The sequence below is a fragment of the Triturus cristatus genome, chromosome 12 (genome assembly GCF_964204655.1).
Source record: "Triturus cristatus chromosome 12, aTriCri1.1, whole genome shotgun sequence".
Lineage (NCBI taxonomy): Eukaryota > Metazoa > Chordata > Amphibia > Caudata > Salamandridae > Triturus > Triturus cristatus.
The window spans coordinates 659,554,062-659,571,569 of NC_140595.1; the positions used below are offsets into that span (position 1 = coordinate 659,554,062).

A 17,508-nucleotide genomic window follows, 5' to 3' on the forward strand; every position below is an offset into this window, starting at 1 on the left:
GAGCCAGGATCCGCTAGATGGGATCATCTGACTGTTCCATTTTAACAAATATGTCAAATAAAGTGAAGTATTTTGTGCGTAATAGAAATTAGATCTTTCATGGAGTTTCCAGAGGATTGCCTTTCACTCACTCCTGGCTTATTAACCAGTTTGGATAAATAGATTGATAAGAAAGCAGCTCTTACTCCTAAAGTTTAGGCATTCTCAAATGAATGACTGTTAACATATGTCTGCCCCACAGAGACAGATCACTTCTAATAAGTGGGTTCTCTATATGTCACTGATTGCAGACATACTAACTAGAGCTATCGGTATGGTCTTGAATGCGAAAACTCTTATTTTCTCATATGAAAATGTAGTTTTTCATACTTCCAAAAAAAGTGCCTTAAGCATGGTCTTCAATGTGTGCGCGCACGTGGACATTCATATGCAACTACGTTTCCATACAGAGTCTCAAAATCATAGATATATTCATACCTCAGTAAGAATACATGTTGCAATTTACATCCTGCGTGCAGACTGGCCTTGTAGCTCAGTGGCAAAGCACTGGTCTTGTAAACCAGGGGTCATGAGTTCAAGCCTCATCAGGGCCTTTTTACATGAGTCTTTCTGTATGTTGTTTTCAAGTCATTCTTCCCTGGAGTCACACCTTGCTTTAGGATTGCTTATTGCCAAGCTTCCCTTTCCTGCTTTCATATTATCAAGAAAATATCATGAAGATCATTGAATTATAAATTATTGCCTCACCCCTTCCGATCGCCTGACGAACGCCTGACAAACGCCATTCTCACCCTGCCGGGCAAAGCCAAATAAGCCATGCATATTTACAGTTCCTTTGAAAGGCAGAGCAAGGACTAGGACCTCTGTTCTGACTGAATCTGCATCCACAGAAAGGATGTTATAAGGCCCTACAAATTTCACCAAGGAGATGTGAAAGTCTTCCCCCATAAAATACTTTTTTTCCCAGATACCCCGGCTCTTAGGCAAATGAGGTTACTCCTCAAAACCCCACCCCCACTCACCATAAATATCCTTCTCTCCTGCTGTCCATTCAAATGATACAAGGTATCTTGTACATAGAGAGAAAGGGAGAATAGGCAGACTTGCTTCAAAGATTTGGTGACTTTGGATGGGTGGGTTGAATGAAGAAGTGAACCTGGTTTCTGGGAAAGGAGTATCGAGATGAAGATGAGGAAAAGTGAACATGGACCACATTCATAGGTTAGAGAAATACATTTAATAGGTTGAATGGTTTTGAAAAGTGAACTTCGAGCAGTAATTGTTGTTTTTTAAACTGCAAAGAAATTAAAAATGAATGTGGGATTGGAGGCACACTCTGAGCAGAAAAGCACCATAAGCTGCTATGGTGCAACTCAAGATGGTGAATAGAACCTTTAATATGATGATGCTCTTCTTTTGCTAGTTTTTTCGAGTCACCTTTTATTGTAAGTAGCTGATACAGAATTTTTTGCAGCTCTTCAGTTTATGGTTATCATGTGAGAACACTGTTTTCATCATATTTATTATTCTACAAATGTATTTTTAAATGCACTGATGTGGTGTTTGCATGAAATGCAAGATGGCACATCATGGAATGTTTAAACTGAGCATCGCGGAGGATATGTGATATTTGGCACCCAGAGGAGTAGGACACGTAGATCCTATAAGAAGTAAAGACTCTCTAGCAAGGGCCGTCCATACTCTGAGTTTAAACTTTACTTTTTGTGAAATGGTTTATGAAAATCAACACGGCTGCTACAGGTGAGGCTCGAACTCACAACCTCAGCATGGCTCAGTGCAAGTACTGCTGTATCAGTACCGCGCGCTAACCGATTGCGCCACTGGAGTTCTCTCTTTTCACATCTCCCCAGGTGAGCCATCTACAGCTGACCAAGTAGATGACAGACACTGCTCCATCATTCACTGTGCAAGATCGACTCACATGCTAGCATGTTATCATGACTATTAAAAATACAGTCCAAACGGAATAGATTCTATAATTGTCCTATAACATATGCTCTGTCTATTCAAAACCCCATAGAATTATATCTTGACAGTTCTGACAAAGTCTAGGGGAATCTTATGAATATTTGTAATTAGCACATAGTAAGAATTTCCCAAAAATGAAATGTAGGTCCCTGATTGGGGAAAGACGTGGAATGTGAGATCTTGCCTCAGCTGTTTTTTTCTTTTTTAGGTACAGTATATTGACACTTCAGTACCTTTTGTGAAGCAAGGTTTCAGATGGGGCTGTAGGGCAGACGAGGTGGCCGAGTGGTTAAGGCGATGGACTGCTAATCCATTGTGCTCTGCACGCGTGGGTTCGAATCCCACCTTCGTCGGAAAGCCATCAGAGTCTCTTTTGATGGCCAGCATTTCTTGTAGTATAATTACACTCTCTTTCAAGACAGAGCCAGGATCCGCTAGATGGGATCATCTGACTGTTCCATTTTAACAAATATGTCAAATAAAGTGAAGTATTTTGTGCGTAATAGAAATTAGATCTTTCATGGAGTTTCCAGAGGATTGCCTTTCACTCACTCCTGGCTTATTAACCAGTTTGGATAAATAGATTGATAAGAAAGCAGCTCTTACTCCTAAAGTTTAGGCCGTCTCAAATGAATGACTGTTAACATATGTCTGCCCCACAGAGACAGATCACTTCTAATAAGTGGGTTCTCTATATGTCACTGATTGCAGACATACTAACTAGAGCTATCGGTATGGTCTTGAATGCGAAAACTCTTATTTTCTCATATGAAAATGTAGTTTTTCATACTTCCAAAAAAAGTGCCTTAAGCATGGTCTTCAATGTGTGCGCGCACGTGGACATTCATATGCAACTATGTTTCCATACAGAGTCTCAAAATCATAGATATATTCATACCTCAGTAAGAATACATGTTGCAATTTACATCCTGCGTGCAGACTGGCCTTGTAGCTCAGTGTCAGAGCACTGGTGTTGTAAACCAGGGGTCATGAGTTCAAGCCTCATCAGGGCTATTTTACATGAGTCTTTCTGTATGTTGTTTTCAAGTCATTCTTCCCTGGAGTCACACCTTGCTTTAGGATTGCTTATTGCCAAGCTTCCCTTTCCTGCTTTCATATTATCAAGAAAATATCATGAAGATCATTGAATTATAAATTATTGCCTCACCCCTTCCGATCGCCTGACGAACGCCTGACAAACGCCATTCTCACCCTGCCGGGCAAAGCCAAATAAGCCATGCATATTTACAGTTCCTTTGAAAGGCAGAGCAAGGACTAGGACCTCTGTTCCGACTGAATCTGCATCCACAGAAAGGATGTTATAAGGCCCTACAAATTTCACCAAGGAGATGTGAAAGTCTTCCCCCATAAAATACTTTTTTTCCCAGATACCCCGGCTCTTAGGCAAATGAGGTTACTCCTCAAAACCCCACCCCCACTCACCATAAATATCCTTCTCTCCTTCTGTCCATTCAAATGATACAAGGTATCTTGTACATAGAGAGAAAGGGAGAATAGGCAGACTTGCTTCAAAGATTTGGTGACTTTGGATGGGTGGGTTGAATGAAGAAGTGAACCTGGTTTCTGGGAAAGGAGTATCGAGATGAAGATGAGGAAAAGTGAACATGGACCACATTCATAGGTTAGAGAAATACATTTAATAGGTTGAATGGTTTTGAAAAGTGAACTTCGAGCAGTAATTGTTGTTTTTTAAACTGCAAAGAAATTAAAAATGAATGTGGGATTGGAGGCACACTCTGAGCAGAAAAGCACCATAAGCTGCTATGGTGCAACTCAAGATGGTGAATAGAACCTTTAATATGATGATGCTCTTCTTTTGCTAGTTTTTTCGAGTCACCTTTTATTGTAAGTAGCTGATACAGCATTTTTTGCAGCTCTTCAGTTTATGGTTATCATGTGAGAACACTGTTTTCATCATATTTATTATTCTACAAATGTATTTTTAAATGCACTGATGTGGTGTTTGCATGAAATGCAAGATGGCACATCATGGAATGTTTAAACTGAGCATCGCGGAGGATATGTGATATTTGGCACCCAGAGGAGTAGGACACGTAGATCCTATAAGAAGTAAAGACTCTCTAGCAAGGGCCGTCCATACTCTGAGTTTAAACTTTACTTTTTGTGAAATGGTTTATGAAAAACAACACGGCTGCTCCAGGTGAGGCTCGAACTCACAACCTCGGCATGGCTCAGTGCAAGTACTGCTGTATAAGTACCGCGCGCTAACCGATTGCGCCACTGGAGCTCTCTCTTTTCACATCTCCCCAGGTGAGCCATCTACAGCTGACCAAGTAGATGACAGACACTGCTCCATCATTCACTGTGCAAGATCGACTCACATGCTAGCATGTTATCATGACTATTAAAAATACAGTCCAAACGGAATAGATTCTATAATTGTCCTATAACATATGCTCTGTCTATTCAAAACCCCATAGAATTATATCTTGACAGTTCTGACAAAGTCTCGGGGAATCTTATGAATATTTGTAATTAGCACATAGTAAGAATTTCCCAAAAATGAAATGTAGGTCCCTGATTGGGGGAAGACGTGGAATGTGAGATCTTGCCTCAGCTGTTTTTTTCTTTTTTAGGTACAGTATATTGACACTTCAGTACCTTTTGTGAAGCAAGGTTTCAGATGGGGCTGTAGGGCAGACGAGGTGGCCGAGTGGTTAAGGCGATGGACTGCTAATCCATTGTGCTCTGCACGCGTGGGTTCGAATCCCACCTTCATCGGAAAGCCATCAGAGTCTCTTTTGATGGCCAGCATTTCTTGTAGTATAATTACACTCTCTTTCAAGACAGAGCCAGGATCCGCTAGATGGGATCATCTGACTGTTCCATTTTAACAAATATGTCAAATAAAGTGAATTATTTTGTGCGTAATAGAAATTAGATCTTTCATGGAGTTTCCAGAGGATTGCCTTTCACTCACTCCTGGCTTATTAACCAGTTTGGATAAATAGATTGATAAGAAAGCAGCTCTTACTCCTAAAGTTTAGGCATTCTCAAATGAATGACTGTTAACATATGTCTGCCCCACAGAGACAGATCACTTCTAATAAGTGGGTTCTCTATATGTCACTGATTGCAGACATACTAACTAGAGCTATCGGTATGGTCTTGAATGCGAAAACTCTTATTTTCTCATATGAAAATGTAGTTTTTCATACTTCCAAAAAAAGTGCCTTAAGCATGGTCTTCAATGTGTGCGCGCACGTGGACATTCATATGCAACTACGTTTCCATACAGAGTCTCAAAATCATAGATATATTCATACCTCAGTAAGAATACATGTTGCAATTTACATCCTGCGTGCAGACTGGCCTTGTAGCTCAGTGGCAGCGCACTGGTCTTGTAAACCAGGGGTCATGAGTTCAAGCCTCATCAGGGCCTTTTTACATGAGTCTTTCTGTATGTTGTTTTCAAGTCATTCTTCCCTGGAGTCACACCTTGCTTTAGGATTGCTTATTGCCAAGCTTCCCTTTCCTGCTTTCATATTATCAAGAAAATATCATGAAGATCATTGAATTATAAATTATTGCCTCACCCCTTCCGATCTCCTGACGAACGCCTGACAAACGCCATTCTCACCCTGCCGGGCAAAGCCAAATAAGCCATGCATATTTACAGTTCCTTTGAAAGGCAGAGCGAGGACTAGGACCTCTGTTCCGACTGAATCTGCATCCACAGAAAGGATGTTATAAGGCCCTACAAATTTCACCAAGGAGATGTGAAAGTCTTCCCCCATAAAATACTTTTTTTCCCAGATACCCCGGCTCTTAGGCAAATGAGGTTACTCCTCAAAACCCCACCCCCACTCACCATAAATATCCTTCTCTCCTGCTGTCCATTCAAATGATACAAGGTATCTTGTACATAGAGAGAAAGGGAGAATAGGCAGACTTGCTTCAAAGATTTGGTGACTTTGGATGGGTGGGTTGAATGAAGAAGTGAACCTGGTTTCTGGGAAAGGAGTATCGAGATGAAGATGAGGAAAAGTGAACATGGACCACATTCATAGGTTAGAGAAATACGTTTAATAGGTTGAATGGTTTTGAAAAGTGAACTTCGAGCAGTAATTGTTGTTTTTTAAACTGCAAAGAAATTAAAAATGAATGTGGGATTGGAGGCACACTCTGAGCAGAAAAGCACCATAAGCTGCTATGGTGCAACTCAAGATGGTGAATAGAACCTTTAATATGATGATGCTCTTCTTTTGCTAGTTTTTTCGAGTCACCTTTTATTGTAAGTAGCTGATACAGCATTTTTTGCAGCTCTTCAGTTTATGGTTATCATGTGAGAACACTGTTTTCATCATATTTATTATTCTACAAATGTATTTTTAAATGCACTGATGTGGTGTTTGCATGAAATGCAAGATGGCACATCATGGAATGTTTAAACTGAGCATCGCGGAGGATATGTGATATTTGGCACCCAGAGGAGTAGGACACGTAGATCCTATAAGAAGTAAAGACTCTCTAGCAAGGGCCGTCCATACTCTGAGTTTAAACTTTACTTTTTGTGAAATGGTTTATGAAAAACAACACGGCTGCTCCAGGTGAGGCTCGAACTCACAACCTCGGCATGGCTCAGTGCAAGTACTGCTGTATAAGAACCACGCGCTAACCGATTGAGCCACTGGAGCTCTCTCTTTTCACATCTCCCCAGGTGAGCCATCTACAGCTGACCAAGTAGATGACAGACACTGCTCCATCATTCACTGTGCAAGATCGACTCACATGCTAGCATGTTATCATGGCTATTAAAAATACAGTCCAAACGGAATAGATTCTATAATTGTCCTATAACATATGCTCTGTCAATTCAAAACCCCATAGAATTATATCTTGACAGTTCTGACAAAGTCTAGGGGAATCTTATGAATATTTGTAATTAGCACATAGTAAGAATTTACCAAAAATGAAATGTAGGTCCCTGATTGGGGGAAGACGTGGAATGTGAGATCTTGCCTCAGCTGTTTTTTTCTTTTTTAGGTACAGTATATTGACACTTCAGTACCTTTTGTGAAGCAAGGTTTCAGATGGGGCTGTAGGGCAGACGAGGTGGCCGAGTGGTTAAGGCGATGGACTGCTAATCCATTGTGCTCTGCACGCGTGGGTTCGAATCCCACCTTCATCGGAAAGCCATCAGAGTCTCTTTTGATGGCCAGCATTTCTTGTAGTATAATTACACTCTCTTTCAAGACAGAGCCAGGATCCGCTAGATGGGATCATCTGACTGTTCCATTTTAACAAATATGTCAAATAAAGTGAAGTATTTTGTGCGTAATAGAAATTAGATCTTTCATGGAGTTTCCAGAGGATTGCCTTTCACTCACTCCTGGCTTATTAACCAGTTTGGATAAATAGATTGATAAGAAAGCAGCTCTTACTCCTAAAGTTTAGGCATTCTCAAATGAATGACTGTTAACATATGTCTGCCCCACAGAGACAGATCACTTCTAATAAGTGGGTTCTCTATATGTCACTGATTGCAGACATACTAACTAGAGCTATCGGTATGGTCTTGAATGCGAAAACTCTTATTTTCTCATATGAAAATGTAGTTTTTCATACTTCCAAAAAAAGTGCCTTAAGCATGGTCTTCAATGTGTGCGCGCACGTGGACATTGATATGCAACTACGTTTCCATACAGAGTCTCAAAATCATGGATATATTCATACCTCAGTAAGAATACATGTTGCAATTTACATCCTGCGTGCAGACTGCCCTTGTAGCTCAGTGGCAGCGCACTGGTCTTGTAAACCAGTGGTCATGAGTTCAAGCCTCATCAGGGCCTTTTTACATGAGTCTTTCTGTATGTTGTTTTCAAGTCATTCTTCCCTGGAGTCACACCTTGCTTTAGGATTGCTTATTGCCAAGCTTCCCTTTCCTGCTTTCATATTATCAAGAAAATATCATGAAGATCATTGAATTATAAATTATTGCCTCACCCCTTCCGATCGCCTGACAAACGCCTGACAAATGCCATTCTCACCCTGGCGGGCAAGCCCTGCCGGGCAAAGCCAAATAAGCCATGCATATTTACAGTTCCTTTGAAAGGCAGAGCGAGGACTAGGACCTCTGTTCCGACTGAATCTGCATCCACAGAAAGGATGTTATAAGGCCCTACAAATTTCACCAAGGAGATGTGAAAGTCTTTCCCCATAAAATACTTTTTTTCCCAGATACCCCGGCTCTTAGGCAAATGAGGTTACTCCTCAAAACCCCACCCCCACTCACCATAAATATCCTTCTCTCCTGCTGTCCATTCAAATGATACAAGGTATCTTGTACATAGAGAGAAAGGGAGAATAGGCAGACTTGCTTCAAAGATTTGGTGACTTTGGATGGGTGGGTTGAATGAAGAAGTGAACCTGGTTTCTGGGAAAGGAGTATCGAGATGAAGATGAGGAAAAGTGAACATGGACCACATTCATAGGTTAGAGAAATACATTTAATAGGTTGAATGGTTTTGAAAAGTGAACTTCGAGCAGTAATTGTTGTTTTTTAAACTGCAAAGAAATTAAAAATGAATGTGGGATTGGAGGCACACTCTGAGCAGAAAAGCACCATAAGCTGCTATGGTGCAACTCAAGATGGTGAATAGAACCTTTAATATGATGATGCTCTTCTTTTGCTAGTTTTTTCGAGTCACCTTTTATTGTAAGTAGCTGATACAGCATTTTTTGCAGCTCTTCAGTTTATGGTTATCATGTGAGAACACTGTTTTCATCATATTTATTATTCTACAAATGTATTTTTAAATGCACTGATGTGGTGTTTGCATGAAATGCAAGATGGCACATCATGGAATGTTTAAACTGAGCATCGCGGAGGATATGTGATATTTGGCACCCAGAGGAGTAGGACACGTAGATCCTATAAGAAGTAAAGACTCTCTAGCAAGGGCCGTCCATACTCTGAGTTTAAACTTTACTTTTTGTGAAATGGTTTATGAAAAACAACACGGCTGCTCCAGGTGAGGCTCGAACTCACAACCTCGGCATGGCTCAGTGCAAGTACTGCTGTATAAGAACCACGCGCTAACCGGTGGAGCCACTGGAGCTCTCTCTTTTCACATCTCCCCAGGTGAGCCATCTACAGCTGACCAAGTAGATGACAGACACTGCTCCATCATTCACTGTGCAAGATCGACTCACATGCTAGCATGTTATCATGACTATTAAAAATACAGTCCAAACGGAATAGATTCTATAATTGTCCTATAACATATGCTCTGTCAATTCAAAACCCCATAGAATTATATCTTGACAGTTCTAACAAAGTCTAGGGGAATCTTATGAATATTTGTAATTAGCACATAGTAAGAATTTACCAAAAATGAAATGTAGGTCCCTGATTGGGGGAAGACGTGGAATGTGATATCTTGCCTCAGCTGTTTTTTTCTTTTTTAGGTACAGTATATTGACACTTCAGTACCTTTTGTGAAGCAAGGTTTCAGATGGGGCTGTAGGGCAGACGAGGTGGCCGAGTGGTTAAGGCGATGGACTGCTAATCCATTGTGCTCTGCACGCGTGGGTTCGAATCCCACCTTCATCGGAAAGCCATCAGAGTCTCTTTTGATGGCCAGCATTTCTTGTAGTATAATTACACTCTCTTTCAAGACAGAGCCAGGATCCGCTAGATGGGATCATCTGACTGTTCCATTTTAACAAATATGTCAAATAAAGTGAAGTATTTTGTGCGTAATAGAAATTAGATCTTTCATGGAGTTTCCAGAGGATTGCCTTTCACTCACTCCTGGCTTATTAACCAGTTTGGATAAATAGATTGATAAGAAAGCAGCTCTTACTCCTAAAGTTTAGGCATTCTCAAATGAATGACTGTTAACATATGTCCGCCCCACAGAGACAGATCACTTCTAATAAGTGGGTTCTCTATATGTCACTGATTGCAGACATACTAACTAGAGCTATCGGTATGGTCTTGAATGCGAAAACTCTTATTTTCTCATATGAAAATGTAGTTTTTCATACTTCCAAAAAAAGTGCCTTAAGCATGGTCTTCAATGTGTGCGCGCACGTGGACATTCATATGCAACTACGTTTCCATACAGAGTCTCAAAATCATAGATATATTCATACCTCAGTAAGAATACATGTTGCAATTTACATCCTGCGTGCAGACTGGCCTTGTAGCTCAGTGGCAGCGCACTGGTCTTGTAAACCAGGGGTCATGAGTTCAAGCCTCATCAGGGCCTTTTTACATGAGTCTTTCTGTATGTTGTTTTCAAGTCATTCTTCTCTGGAGTCACACCTTGCTTTAGGATTGCTTATTGCCAAGCTTCCCTTTCCTGCTTTCATATTATCAAGAAAATATCATGAAGATCATTGAATTATAAATTATTGCCTCACCCCTTCCGATCTCCTGATGAACGCCTGACAAACGCCATTCTCACCCTGCCGGGCAAAGCCAAATAAGCCATGCATATTTACAGTTCCTTTGAAAGGCAGAGCGAGGACTAGGACCTCTGTTCCGACTGAATCTGCATCCACAGAAAGGATGTTATAAGGCCCTACAAATTTCACCATGGAGATGTGAAAGTCTTCCCCCATAAAATACTTTTTTTCCCAGATACCCCGGCTCTTAGGCAAATGAGGTTACTCCTCAAAACCCCACCCCCACTCACCATAAATATCCTTCTCTCCTGCTGTCCATTCAAATGATACAAGGTATCTTGTACATAGAGAGAAAGGGAGAATAGGCAGACTTGCTTCAAAGATTTGGTGACTTTGGATGGGTGGGTTGAATGAAGAAGTGAACCTGGTTTCTGGGAAAGGAGTATCGAGATGAAGATGAGGAAAAGTGAACATGGACCACATTCATAGGTTAGAGAAATACATTTAATAGGTTGAATGGTTTTGAAAAGTGAACTTCGAGCAGTAATTGTTGTTTTTTAAACTGCAAAGAAATTAAAAATGAATGTGGGATTGGAGGCACACTCTGAGCAGAAAAGCACCATAAGCTGCTATGGTGCAACTCAAGATGGTGAATAGAACCTTTAATATGATGATGCTCTTCTTTTGCTAGTTTTTTCGAGTCACCTTTTATTGTAAGTAGCTGATACAGCATTTTTTGCAGCTCTTCAGTTTATGGTTATCATGTGAGAACACTGTTTTCATCATATTTATTATTCTACAAATGTATTTTTAAATGCACTGATGTGGTGTTTGCATGAAATGCAAGATGGCACATCATGGAATGTTTAAACTGAGCATCGCGGAGGATATGTGATATTTGGCACCCAGAGGAGTAGGACACGTAGATCCTATAAGAAGTAAAGACTCTCTAGCAAGGGCCGTCCATACTCTGAGTTTAAACTTTACTTTTTGTGAAATGGTTTATGAAAAACAACACGGCTGCTCCAGGTGAGGCTCGAACTCACAACCTCGGCATGGCTCAGTGCAAGTACTGCTGTATAAGAACCACGCGCTAACCGATTGAGCCACTGGAGCTCTCTCTTTTCACATCTCCCCAGGTGAGCCATCTACAGCTGACCAAGTAGATGACAGACACTGCTCCATCATTCACTGTGCAAGATCGACTCACATGCTAGCATGTTATCATGGCTATTAAAAATACAGTCCAAACGGAATAGATTCTATAATTGTCCTATAACATATGCTCTGTCAATTCAAAACCCCATAGAATTATATCTTGACAGTTCTGACAAAGTCTAGGGGAATCTTATGAATATTTGTAATTAGCACATAGTAAGAATTTACCAAAAATGAAATGTAGGTCCCTGATTGGGGGAAGACGTGGAATGTGAGATCTTGCCTCAGCTGTTTTTTTCTTTTTTAGGTACAGTATATTGACACTTCAGTACCTTTTGTGAAGCAAGGTTTCAGATGGGGCTGTAGGGCAGACGAGGTGGCCGAGTGGTTAAGGCGATGGACTGCTAATCCATTGTGCTCTGCACGCGTGGGTTCGAATCCCACCTTCATCGGAAAGCCATCAGAGTCTCTTTTGATGGCCAGCATTTCTTGTAGTATAATTACACTCTCTTTCAAGACAGAGCCAGGATCCGCTAGATGGGATCATCTGACTGTTCCATTTTAACAAATATGTCAAATAAAGTGAAGTATTTTGTGCGTAATAGAAATTAGATCTTTCATGGAGTTTCCAGAGGATTGCCTTTCACTCACTCCTGGCTTATTAACCAGTTTGGATAAATAGATTGATAAGAAAGCAGCTCTTACTCCTAAAGTTTAGGCATTCTCAAATGAATGACTGTTAACATATGTCTGCCCCACAGAGACAGATCACTTCTAATAAGTGGGTTCTCTATATGTCACTGATTGCAGACATACTAACTAGAGCTATCGGTATGGTCTTGAATGCGAAAACTCTTATTTTCTCATATGAAAATGTAGTTTTTCATACTTCCAAAAAAAGTGCCTTAAGCATGGTCTTCAATGTGTGCGCGCACGTGGACATTCATATGCAACTACGTTTCCATACAGAGTCTCAAAATCATGGATATATTCATACCTCAGTAAGAATACATGTTGCAATTTACATCCTGCGTGCAGACTGGCCTTGTAGCTCAGTGGCAGCGCACTGGTCTTGTAAACCAGTGGTCATGAGTTCAAGCCTCATCAGGGCCTTTTTACATGAGTCTTTCTGTATGTTGTTTTCAAGTCATTCTTCCCTGGAGTCACACCTTGCTTTAGGATTGCTTATTGCCAAGCTTCCCTTTCCTGCTTTCATATTATCAAGAAAATATCATGAAGATCATTGAATTATAAATTATTGCCTCACCCCTTCCGATCGCCTGACAAACGCCTGACAAACGCCATTCTCACCCTGGCGGGCAAGCCCTGCCGGGCAAAGCCAAATAAGCCATGCATATTTACAGTTCCTTTGAAAGGCAGAGCGAGGACTAGGACCTCTGTTCCGACTGAATCTGCATCCACAGAAAGGATGTTATAAGGCCCTACAAATTTCACCAAGGAGATGTGAAAGTCTTCCCCCATAAAATACTTTTTTTCCCAGATACCCCGGCTCTTAGGCAAATGAGGTTACTCCTCAAAACCCCACCCCCACTCACCATAAATATCCTTCTCTCCTGCTGTCCATTCAAATGATACAAGGTATCTTGTACATAGAGAGAAAGGGAGAATAGGCAGACTTGCTTCAAAGATTTGGTGACTTTGGATGGGTGGGTTGAATGAAGAAGTGAACCTGGTTTCTGGGAAAGGAGTATCGAGATGAAGATGAGGAAAAGTGAACATGGACCACATTCATAGGTTAGAGAAATACATTTAATAGGTTGAATGGTTTTGAAAAGTGAACTTCGAGCAGTAATTGTTGTTTTTTAAACTGCAAAGAAATTAAAAATGAATGTGGGATTGGAGGCACACTCTGAGCAGAAAAGCACCATAAGCTGCTATGGTGCAACTCAAGATGGTGAATAGAACCTTTAATATGATGATGCTCTTCTTTTGCTAGTTTTTTCGAGTCACCTTTTATTGTAAGTAGCTGATACAGCATTTTTTGCAGCTCTTCAGTTTATGGTTATCATGTGAGAACACTGTTTTCATCATATTTATTATTCTACAAATGTATTTTTAAATGCACTGATGTGGTGTTTGCATGAAATGCAAGATGGCACATCATGGAATGTTTAAACTGAGCATCGCGGAGGATATGTGCTATTTGGCACCCAGAGGAGTAGGACACGTAGATCCTATAAGAAGTAAAGACTCTCTAGCAAGGGCCGTCCATACTCTGAGTTTAAACTTTACTTTTTGTGAAATGGTTTATGAAAATCAACACGGCTGCTACAGGTGAGGCTCGAACTCACAACCTCGGCATGGCTCAGTGCAAGTACTGCTGTATCAGTACCGCGCGCTAACCGTTTGCGCCACTGGAGTTCTCTCTTTTCACATCTCCCCAGGTGAGCCATCTACAGCTGACCAAGTAGATGACAGACACTGCTCCATCATTCACTGTGCAAGATCGACTCACATGCTAGCATGTTATCATGACTATTAAAAATACAGTCCAAACGGAATAGATTCTATAATTGTCCTATAACATATGCTCTGTCTATTCAAAACCCCATAGAATTATATCTTGACAGTTCTGACAAAGTCTAGGGGAATCTTATGAATATTTGTAATTAGCACATAGTAAGAATTTCCCAAAAATGAAATGTAGGTCCCTGATTGGGGGAAGACGTGGAATGTGAGATCTTGCCTCAGCTGTTTTTTTCTTTTTTAGGTACAGTATATTCACACTTCAGTACCTTTTGTGAAGCAAGGTTTCAGATGGGGCTGTAGGGCAGACGAGGTGGCCGAGTGGTTAAGGCGATGGACTGCTAATCCATTGTGCTCTGCACGCGTGGGTTCGAATCCCACCTTCGTCGGAAAGCCATCAGAGTCTCTTTTGATGGCCAGCATTTCTTGTAGTATAATTACACTCTCTTTCAAGACAGAGCCAGGATCCGCTAGATGGGATCATCTGACTGTTCCATTTTAACAAATATGTCAAATAAAGTGAAGTATTTTGTGCGTAATAGAAATTAGATCTTTCATGGAGTTTCCAGAGGATTGCCTTTCACTCACTCCTGGCTTATTAACCAGTTTGGATAAATAGATTGATAAGAAAGCAGCTCTTACTCCTAAAGTTTAGGCCGTCTCAAATGAATGACTGTTAACATATGTCTGCCCCACAGAGACAGATCACTTCTAATAAGTGGGTTCTCTATATGTCACTGATTGCAGACATACTAACTAGAGCTATCGGTATGGTCTTGAATGCGAAAACTCTTATTTTCTCATATGAAAATGTAGTTTTTCATACTTCCAAAAAAAGTGCCTTAAGCATGGTCTTCAATGTGTGCGCGCACGTGGACATTCATATGCAACTATGTTTCCATACAGAGTCTCAAAATCATAGATATATTCATACCTCAGTAAGAATACATGTTGCAATTTACATCCTGCGTGCAGACTGGCCTTGTAGCTCAGTGGCAAAGCACTGGTCTTGTAAACCAGGGGTCATGAGTTCAAGCCTCATCAGGGCCTTTTTACATGAGTCTTTCTGTATGTTGTTTTCAAGTCATTCTTCCCTGGAGTCACACCTTGCTTTAGGATTGCTTATTGCCAAGCTTCCCTTTCCTGCTTTCATATTATCAAGAAAATATCATGAAGATCATTGAATTATAAATTATTGCCTCACCCCTTCCGATCGCCTGACGAACGCCTGACAAACGCCATTCTCACCCTGCCGGGCAAAGCCAAATAAGCCATGCATATTTACAGTTCCTTTGAAAGGCAGAGCAAGGACTAGGACCTCTGTTCCGACTGAATCTGCATCCACAGAAAGGATGTTATAAGGCCCTACAAATTTCACCAAGGAGATGTGAAAGTCTTCCCCCATAAAATACTTTTTTTCCCAGATACCCCGGCTCTTAGGCAAATGAGGTTACTCCTCAAAACCCCACCCCCACTCACCATAAATATCCTTCTCTCCTGCTGTCCATTCAAATGATACAAGGTATCTTGTACATAGAGAGAAAGGGAGAATAGGCAGACTTGCTTCAAAGATTTGGTGACTTTGGATGGGTGGGTTGAATGAAGAAGTGAACCTGGTTTCTGGGAAAGGAGTATCGAGATGAAGATGAGGAAAAGTGAACATGGACCACATTCATAGGTTAGAGAAATACATTTAATAGGTTGAATGGTTTTGAAAAGTGAACTTCGAGCAGTAATTGTTGTTTTTTAAACTGCAAAGAAATTAAAAATGAATGTGGGATTGGAGGCACACTCTGAGCAGAAAAGCACCATAAGCTGCTATGGTGCAACTCAAGATGGTGAATAGAACCTTTAATATGATGATGCTCTTCTTTTGCTAGTTTTTTCGAGTCACCTTTTATTGTAAGTAGCTGATACAGCATTTTTTGCAGCTCTTCAGTTTATGGTTATCATGTGAGAACACTGTTTTCATCATATTTATTATTCTACAAATGTATTTTTAAATGCACTGATGTGGTGTTTGCATGAAATGCAAGATGGCACATCATGGAATGTTTAAACTGAGCATCGCGGAGGATATGTGATATTTGGCACCCAGAGGAGTAGGACACGTAGATCCTATAAGAAGTAAAGACTCTCTAGCAAGGGCCGTCCATACTCTGAGTTTAAGCTTTACTTTTTGTGAAATGGTTTATGAAAAACAACACGGCTGCTCCAGGTGAGGCTCGAACTCACAACCTCGGCATGGCTCAGTGCAAGTACTGCTGTATAAGAACCGCACGCTAACCGATTGAGCCACTGGAGCTCTCTCTTTTCACATCTCCCCAGGTGAGCCATCTACAGCTGACCAAGTAGATGACAGACACTGCTCCATCATTCACTGTGCAAGATCGACTCACATGCTAGCATGTTATCATGACTATTAAAAATACAGTCCAAACGGAATAGATTCTATAATTGTCCTATAACATATGCTCTGTCAATTCAAAACCCCATAGAATTATATCTTGACAGTTCTGACAAAGTCTAGGGGAATCTTATGAATATTTGTAATTAGCACATAGTAAGAATTTACCAAAAATGAAATGTAGGTCCCTGATTGGGGGAAGACGTGGAATGTGAGATCTTGCCTCAGCTGTTTTTTTCTTTTTTAGGTACAGTATATTGACACTTCAGTACCTTTTGTGAAGCAAGGTTTCAGATGGGGCTGTAGGGCAGACGAGGTGGCCGAGTGGTTAAGGCGATGGACTGCTAATCCATTGTGCTCTGCACGCGTGGGTTCGAATCCCACCTTCATCGGAAAGCCATCAGAGTCTCTTTTGATGGCCAGCATTTCTTGTAGTATAATTACACTCTCTTTCAAGACAGAGCCAGGATCCGCTAGATGGGATCATCTGACTGTTCCATTTTAACAAATATGTCAAAGTGAAGTATTTTGTGCGTAATAGAAATTAGATCTTTCATGGAGTTTCCAGAGGATTGCCTTTCACTCACTCCTGGCTTATTAACCAGTTTGGATAAATAGATTGATAAGAAAGCAGCTCTTACTCCTAAAGTTTAGGCATTCTCAAATGAATGACTGTTAACATATGTCTGCCCCACAGAGACAGATCACTTCTAATAAGTGGGTTCTCTATATTTCACTGATTGCAGACATACTAACTAGAGCTATCGGTATGGTCTTGAATGCGAAAACTCTTATTTTCTCATATGAAAATGTAGTTTTTCATACTTCCAAAAAAAGTGCCTTAAGCATGGTCTTCAATGTGTGCGCGCACGTGGACATTCATATGCAACTACGTTTCCATACAGAGTCTCAAAATCATGGATATATTCATACCTCAGTAAGAATACATGTTGCAATTTACATCCTGCGTGCAGACTGGCCTTGTAGCTCAGTGGCAGCGCACTGGTCTTGTAAACCAGTGGTCATGAGTTCAAGCCTCATCAGGGCCTTTTTACATGAGTCTTTCTGTA

At 40.8% G+C, this 17,508-nt stretch overlaps 3 non-coding genes across 3 annotated transcripts; 2 read left to right on the forward strand and 1 right to left on the reverse strand.

Annotated features, from left to right (window-relative positions):
- Window positions 1–2,260: 2,260 nt before the first annotated feature.
- TRNAS-GCU (transfer RNA serine (anticodon GCU)) lies at window positions 2,261–2,342 on the forward strand. Its single transcript has one exon. It is a non-coding gene; the product is annotated as a tRNA-Ser (tRNA).
- Window positions 2,343–4,163: 1,821 nt separating this feature from the next.
- Window positions 4,164–4,258, reverse strand: TRNAI-UAU (transfer RNA isoleucine (anticodon UAU)). The gene is made up of 2 exons: window positions 4,221–4,258; window positions 4,164–4,199 (listed from the first exon to the last, which is right to left on the reverse strand). It is a non-coding gene; the product is annotated as a tRNA-Ile (tRNA).
- Window positions 4,259–14,338: 10,080 nt separating this feature from the next.
- TRNAS-GCU (transfer RNA serine (anticodon GCU)) lies at window positions 14,339–14,420 on the forward strand. The gene has a single exon. It is a non-coding gene; the product is annotated as a tRNA-Ser (tRNA).
- Window positions 14,421–17,508: the final 3,088 nt, after the last annotated feature.